Raw genomic sequence first — 8948 nt, forward strand, 5'->3', positions numbered from 1 at the left:
TGGTTACAAATTTGATTCCTGAATGTTATAGTGTTTTTCACTTGAATTTCGGATCCTTTCTTGGCGCCACCTTCTTCTTTTATACTATCTTTCCTTTTCATTCCCATCTTACACGTGCATGCCAGAGGGTTGGTGTTGATACTTGTCCCATCAGCCCTTCCCCTAAGTCACCATATAGTAGCTGTAAGGCTGAAACAACATTGTTCAGGTATCACCTTCACATTATGACCAGAGAGTTAGCTGCAGTGCATTTAATGTGGAGGTAACAGCTTTTCCCTTGGATATTTTAGGGTAGTTTCCTGTCTGATATCTCTACGATACTTATCAACTCCAACAAGACTTCTTTGAACATCACCCTGAGCGATAAACAATCCCTTCGGACCTTGGCAACAATCAGCCGAGGATGTATTTATCCTCAACCCTCCCTCCTGAGCCATTATGGTCAAAGTTAACCTCTATTTACTAACACAGTCTTTTCTAATAAGGATTTCTTCTCCTCGGACAACCCCTTGTCCTCGGATTGGGCCACAGACCCATAACACGAACAAATGATGGGCTCTCGGGCTCAATATCCCTACAACTTTTATACATCTTCATCTTCCATTGATTTTTATGTGGAGTGAAATTAATTCTAAAAGAGACTTTGATTAAAATTGGTGTTCTATAGAAATAAATTAATGAACTTTTCTTATTCACAAATGCAAGCACTACAATTTAACTGTAAAAATCTAGTATGGATGCGTGATACCGTGATTTGACATGATTAGTGAATGAAATGTATGAAAGTTGATGAATGTGAATATAATGTTATTGAGTTTTTAGTACGAGTGTATTGATTTCAAAGAAATGTAACTAGTTTGTAATTCTTTGTACATACACGAATACATTTAAGAACAATGAAAGTAAGATATATATTAAATAATTTAAAGAAACCCATGTAAGGATATTTTATGTTAGAATATGTCAATTATTTATTTTTGATTATTTCATTATATTATAGAAAAAAGATATAGTTTTTGACCTATTTATATATTGAATTTTTTGAAGAAGGTAAAATTTTGAATGAAAATTATATTTGAGTTAATAACAAGATAACTATATAAGGATATCAATTCTTAGAATATAAAAATTGTTTATTCTTGATTAATTCATTATATCTATGTATAAAAAGCACGAATGCAAATTTATAGTAACTATAGTGCTTTTTTGGTTTGTTCAATTGGTACTGTAGCTACAGTAGCTACAATGTTTTTTTTTTTTTTTGGGTAAAATTATTCGGTCAGTTGACTCAACTCTTTTTTATTTTATTTATTTATTTTTATATACACATATGAGACCTGTTTGCATATATAAAATAATAATATATTAACACAACAAATTTCACAATTGTTAAGGTGTTAATTCCTTATAGGTCAAAATAAAATATCATATTGGAACTAATCACAATTAAAAATGAAGGTATTGTGAAAAATGAAATGCTACATTCACAACATTTCTCATAACACTTTCATAACAAATTATAAGTGGTAAATTATTATTGGTTCCAATTTAAACTTACTAATGAAATTATTTTTTTGCCAATCAATAACAACTTATAACAATCTACTACTTATGATTTGTTGTGAAAATATTGTAGACATAGAATTTCTCTTGTGAAAATGTTAAGACATCTTATTGTCATCATAATATATTCACAATTGCTGAAGTGTCAATTCTTTACAAGTCAAAATAAAATATAACAAAATTATAAATGTATTATTATTTTGAAAATGTTGTACCATTTTATTGTATTTCTAGAAATTGTTTTTGGTTTAGCCAACTTTGTTGAGCCAAAATTCATTGTTTTGCATTCAGTTTCTTTTGTTGACTTTTTGTATTTTTATCTTTACACAGAATTTTAAGTAAAAACACACTTTTACACACCAAAAATAAAAAAAATTAGGAGAAAATCACTTTTCATCCTTTATATTTGGAGTAGTTCACAATTCCTTCTTAAACTTTAAAATCAATCAATTTTCCATTAATACTTTGAAAAATAGCAAATATATCATATTGTTATTCTCTCAATTAAACCCTGATGAAAGTTTATGATTCTTAAAATATTTTATTGTGTAATTTCTAAAACACTCCCACTAAATTTTAACATCCAAAAATTTTTTTTCATGTATTTTGAGTTTTCGATGATAATAATGCTTAGAAAGTTGGAACTGTGATATAAGGTGTTTTATTTATTACCTAAAGAACATTGATTTTCTAGGTTTAATTCTTCGAAACTTATAATTTATCTAATGGAAAATTCGGTGACACATGCCTTTTGTTTTTTGTTTTGTTTTGTTTTTTGTTTTTTTGCCTAAAATGGATGTCCATTAAAAACTAAGAAAGCTAAACATTGCACCTTGACTCATGTAGAATGATAAAGAAGAAAATATGAATGACAAAATTTTCATTATGTATGGTTAAAGGTATTTGATGAAGAGTTTCAATTGTAGCATATGACATCATTCAATTCATGACAAAAATTTAAATATATGACAATGTCTTGGCAAAAATCAGTTGCATAATATTGGAAGATGATGATATTCGTTATCAATTATCTATCTTAGAAGTTTTTAGTGAGTGAATATTACCTTTAGCAAATAAGTATTAAGAAACTATTATAATAAAACAGATATTCGTATGTTAAATAGCTACCATAACTTTGTGTGTGATTAACTATTAAAATTTTTACACGAATGAGATTAACTTTGTATGACATACATTTTTTATATATGTATATAGTTTCATACTTCTTCAAATAGAAATTTTATTTTAATTTTCTCACTTAAGAGGTAGCACGTGCCTCGCACGTGCCACCCTAACTAGTTATAGAAATAAAAGATGTAGTTTATTGACCAATTTATATACATAGTTTTTTCAAAGAAGGTGAAATTTGATTGAAGTTTATATTTGAGTTAATAACTACCTTTAAAAGTGGAAGTTAAATAAAAAATTTAAATTATATTCTAATTCACTATAATTTTGGGTCAAATGTCATTCCAATTGCATTTTTAATTTGACGACTAGTATTTTAAGATTTTAAATGCATTCTAATTTTGTACCAAATATTCCCCTACTTAAAAATCTATAATTCTTAATGAAATAGGTAACAAGGCAATTTTTTCATTCACTAAATGTCCATTTGAAAATAACTTATTTAACTTTTTGCTAAAAATACTATAGATAAAGCTAAAAATTAAAAACTAAATATAAGTTTTTTTTTTCTCTGTAGTACTGCAGCAAAAAATATAGAATGAGACCCACAATAATAATAAAAAAGACATAACATTGTGCAAAAAACACAATAGACTCACAAATAGTTAATTTTATATCACTTTTTGACCAAAAAGTAAAAGGGGACCTGCAAAACGTGCTCGTGTTGGGCAATTAAGCTAAAGCAAAAAGAGAAGGCTTCTTCTCTTTGGGAGCCACTCAAAGTCTGTTTGGCATTAATTTTAATTTTTAACTTTTATGTATAGTTTTTTAGATTTTTTTTTTATTGGTTTTTTCTCATTTTTTCAATTTTTTTAAAAATAAAATATATGCTTTAGTACACTTTCGGCAAAAGATTTTCAACAAAAAAGTTAGATAAACTGTTCTCAATCTATTAGATAAATAAGCCAAAAAGAAAAAGTTGACTTTTTAGCGCAGATGGTCTTGTTGGTATTAAGCTCATGTTTGGTAGTTTATAAAGGAAATGAACAGAATTTGACGGAATGGATATTGGCTGGTACAGATATTGGGTTATAAATGGATAGGACAGTAAGCCATGATAGGCTGACATGAGGATACCAATCATGCTAAACTTTTCTAACACGTACATATTGGGTTATATAAATGGATAGGACAGCAAGCGATGTTAGGTTGATATTATGGGTGACAATTTTTATTTATATTTATGAAACCGTTTATTTTCTACTTTATTTGAATAAGTATTATCCAACTCATTTAATATTTAAATTAAATAAATAAAAATGTATTTAATTATTTAATTAAATGAGTATTATTCAACTCATTTAATATTTAAATTTTTTTTTTTTTTTTTTTTTTCATTTTTTCAATTTTTTTAAAAATAAAACGTATGCTTTAGTACACTTTCAGCAAAAGATTTTCAACAAAAAAGTTAGATAAACTGTTCTCAATCTATTAGATAAATAAGCCAAAAAGAAAAAGTTGACTTTTTAGCGCAGATGGTCTTGTTAGGTATTAAGCTCATGTTTGGTAGTTTATAAAGGAAAGGCGAAAACCACATTTTCGTCCCTATATTTTCACTCGATTCCCACTTTGGTCCCTAACTTTTTTTTTTCACCGCTTTTAGTCCCTATGCTGAAAAACGCGTCTTGTTTTAGTCCCTGTCGTTACATCAAAGACGAAAATTGCATAGGTGGCAAATGGCATAACTTAAAAATATTAAAATAATATCCACATAAGCCACGTGGAATCTAATTTAATTTTTTAAAAAATGACTTATCATTGTTAATTTTCATAAGAATGTTCTTCTTGTTCTTCCCAAAATGAAGAACTCAAACCCAGATTACATGAAACCAAACCCAGCAACCGATACCTCAAACCCAAATTACAACAACACAAACGAAAAAAGAAAAAGAAAAAACAGAGATCAAACACGAACACAGACCCAGATTACAACAACATAAATGAAAAAAAAAGAAAAAAAGAAAAGAAACAGAGATCAAAAAATTTCTCACCCAAACAGCAAGACCCACAAGGCAAACCCAGCAAAACCCAAAAAGAATGACTGATCTGAAGAAGAGCGCCGCCGATTACAACAACACAAACTAGAAAAGAAAAAAGAAAGAGAGATCAAACACAAACACAGACCCAGATCACAACAACATAAATGAAAAAAAAGAAAAAAAGAAAAAGAAACATAGATAAAAAAATTTATCACCCAAACAGAAAGGCCCACAAGACAAACCCAACAAAACCCAGCAAGACCCAAACAGAATGACCGATCTGAAGAAGAGCGCCGCTGCTTCGGTGGTGGAGGTGGACTCGCTGGGATTAGTGGAGGAGAGAGAGGCCGATCTGACCTACCATGCACCACCGATCTGTCCCAAAGTCACCGAGATCGAGCTTCATTGTGGCTGAGATGGTGGTTGAGGCCGATTTGACCCACCACGCACCACCGGCCTCATCTCATTCTCTCTCTCTCTCTCTCTCTAAACTCAGATAAGGTTTAAAATGCTCTAATGGTAATAAAAAAAAAAATGGTTTGATGATTTTTAAAGTATATACACTTTTGACTAACACACTTTAAAAAAAAAAGTATATACATTTTTTTTTTCATTTTTGTTTATTGTAATTTGAGTCTGTGTTCGTGTTTGATCTCTGTTTTTTTTTTTTTCTTTTTTCATTTGTGTTGTTGTAATCTGGGTTTGAGTTAGTGGTTGCTGGGTCTGTGTTCTTATAATTTGGGTTTGAGTTCTTTGTTTTGGGAAGAACAAGAAGAATATTCTTATGAAAATTAACAATGATAAGTCATTTTAAAAAAAAATTAAATTAGATTCCACGCGGCTTATGTGGATATTATTTTAATATTTTTAAGTTATGCCGTTTGCCACCTATGCAATTTCCGTCTTTGATGTAACGGCAGGGATTAAAACGAGACGCGTTTTCTAGCATAAGGACTAAAAGCGGTGAAAAAAAAATTTAGGGACCAAAGTGAGAATCACGTGAAAATATAGGGACGAAAATGTGATTTTCGCCTAAAGGAAATGAACATAATTTGACGGAATGGATGGTACAGATATTGGGTTATAAATGGATAGGACAGTAAGCGATGATAGGCTGACATGAGGATGCCAATCATGCTAAACTTTTCTAACACGTACATATTGGGTTATATAAATGGATAGGACAACAAGCGATGTTAGAGCATTCGCATCAGCTCTGGTATATATGTGTAAAATACACATTTTGATCACTTTTACACATTTTGAACCAAAAAACACTCCATATCAATCCTTTTAAATTCATGTAAAATTGTGGAAATTTATCACCGAGCTACAATACCCGTGTATATTTACACGGGCACTGTAGCTCGTGTATTTAATTTTTTAATAATTTTTTCTCCCTTCTCAACTGACGCTCATCTCCTACCTCTCTTCCCTAACTTCCAGCGCGCCAGAATCAACCGAAAATGATCCCAATCAAACGCACACACAAACACACATACAAACCCAAACAGCCAGAATCAACTAAAAATTAACCCAAACAAACCCACACACAAACACACCCACACATAAACAAACCCAAACGGACAGAGATATCGGTGCTTATCGGAGCGATCTGGGTTGCCGGAGCTCGTGGGTCGGTCGGTGAAGTGTGGAGCGGCCGATGAAGAGAGGATCTGGATCGCCGGAGCTCGTGGGTCTTGCTTGAGCTCGTGGATCGCCGATGAAGAGAGGATCTGGATCGCCGGTGAAGCGCGAGGGGGACCGAGAGGGAGACCGGATATGAGAGGGATCGCCGATGAAGAGAGGATCTGGATCTCTCGTGGATCGCCGGATCGGAGATGGCTATAGAGAGGGAGACCGAGAGGGAGACCAGATATGAGAGGGATCGCCGATGAAGAGAGGATCTGGATCTCTCGTGGATTGCTTGTGATCTAGATCGCCGGATCGGAGATGGCTATAGAGAGGGAGACCGAGAGGGAGATCGTGAGAGATATGAGAGGGAGACCGTGAGAGAAATAGAATCAGAAAAAATGGAAAGAGAGAAAGAGAGAGAGAGACAGAGCGCGTATAAAAAAGGTAAGTGGAAAATATAATAAAATAATTGAAAAAATTGATTATTTAAATAGAAGAGGGGATAGAATAGATGAACTGATGTGGGTGTATTGTAAAAGTGTATGTGTAAAATAGAAAAAGTAGGTTTTTATGTGTAAAATAGACACAAATTTTACATAAGCTGATGCGAATGCTCTTAGGTTGATATTATGGGTGACAATTTTTATTTATATTCATGAATCCGTTTATTTCCTACCTTATTTGGATAAGTCTTATCCAACTCATTTAAATATTTAGTTTAAATAGATAAAGATTTATTTGGTTATTTAATTAAATAGGTCTAAATAGATAAATCAACTAATATCCACTAAACCCATCTAAAATTTAAATTTAAATAAACCCAAATACGAGAATCTGAATTGCTCTTTCTCACGCTCACGCTCACGCTCATGCTCCGCCAATATCTCCAACTGCGCCAGCTCGCGAGACTTAGCATCCTCGTCGATCTCGGTCTCGTTCCCGATCTCTGTCACGGTCCCCGTCACGGTCAGGGTCGCGCCTGTCGCGGTCACGATTACAGTCGCGGTCTCGGTCGCAATCGCGGTGGCGATCGGAATCGGAGGGTTTGCTGAGATCGTTGCTGTTGTGGAGTGGTTGTGGCTGTGGTTGTTAGAAGCGGAGGAGAGGAGGCTTTGACTGCTTTTGTTGATTTCATCGGCTTCTTTTTGACGGCGTTTTAGGGCTAAGGCTGCTTCCTGCTGAGATCGTTGCTTTTGTGTTGAGATCGTTCCGCTCTGGTTAGGAAAACGGGTTTCACAGCGGAGCTTGTGACGTTGATGGCGGAAACATCTTCGATCGGTTAAACTATGTTTCATGGGCTGAGTTCTAGCTCTAAATGGACTATTAGGCTTTTTGAAGGTTTTGGGGATCATGCTCTTTGAATTTTATGAAGAAAAAAAAATTTATATTTTGGATAAATTTTGATTTTAAGTGTGCCTTTGGAAGAAGTTGATTTGCCTTTTGCCTTTTTTTTTTTTTTTTTTAGTTTATTTATTTATTTATTTTTCAAATAATATAAATCTTAACTTTTTAAAAATGAGTTAGTTTTTAATTGCTTGTTACACATTTAATATAAAATTTATCAAAGATTATATATTTTTTTATTTTTGTTAGAAATTTTATTTTATTTTTATAAATATTATATAAAGAAGTTGCCAGAAATTGCATAATCCAAAGGCGCTCTTATAATTTTGATATGAGTGGTTGGCACTGTTTGTTTTAGAGAGAGAGTTTGCTTGGTTAAGTGCAACTAGTTTTAGAGGGGTCCTATTGAGTTAAATGGGTGGGATACTAATTAAATGGGTTGGGCGGGTGATGAATAATTAATTTATATGTAAACGGGTCATAAATAGATAAATAGATAATTACATATCTAATCCATTTATAACTCAACCAATTTATGACCTAAACCGCCTATTTGCCACTCCTAGTTGATATCAATCGTGCTAAACTTTTCTAACATGTACAAAATGGACAAGAAAACTTCAATGGAAGCATCAAAGGTCTGGCTAACAAGGTTTGATTCCATGTGCTAGGTAGACTATATTAATCTTTCTATTGGGATTCCATTTTTATTTTATTATAATAGAGATTATTGATTGAAAAATACCTTGATTGAAATCAAATTGGCTATATGGCTAGGATTGAAATTAAATGGATGATATGGCTACGATTAATCCATTGTGCATTTGTGTTATTTTGTTGAGACAAATATAAGCCAGTGTATAATTAAGTAAAAGGAAAAAAAAAAAAAAGGAAAAAAAAAAAGGAAAAACTACCAAATTGTGCATCATGATTCATGTTGAGATAGTATCTCATGCGTTTGGCACATGATATTGTCTCATGAAAGTTTATTAGGTAGTTTGGGCATATACTCCCTCCTTTTCATATAGAGGTGGGCCCTATGGTGGGTGAGACTTACCCAATGTGAGAGGGAGGAAGTATACTACCGGAGTACCCAATACTTGTCTTACTGATAGGTGTGTCTCACGGTTGTGAGACAATAGTTTCATGCACCTGACTCATACACCATTTTTCCAATTCATGCCATAGATGAAGGTTGGTGCACGTGTCACCGTACATAGAGAAAGGAGCAGCTTGTCA

Source organism: Quercus suber, unplaced genomic scaffold, assembly GCF_002906115.3.
Source record: "Quercus suber isolate HL8 unplaced genomic scaffold, Cork oak 2.0 scaffold_130, whole genome shotgun sequence".
Lineage (NCBI taxonomy): Eukaryota > Viridiplantae > Streptophyta > Magnoliopsida > Fagales > Fagaceae > Quercus > Quercus suber.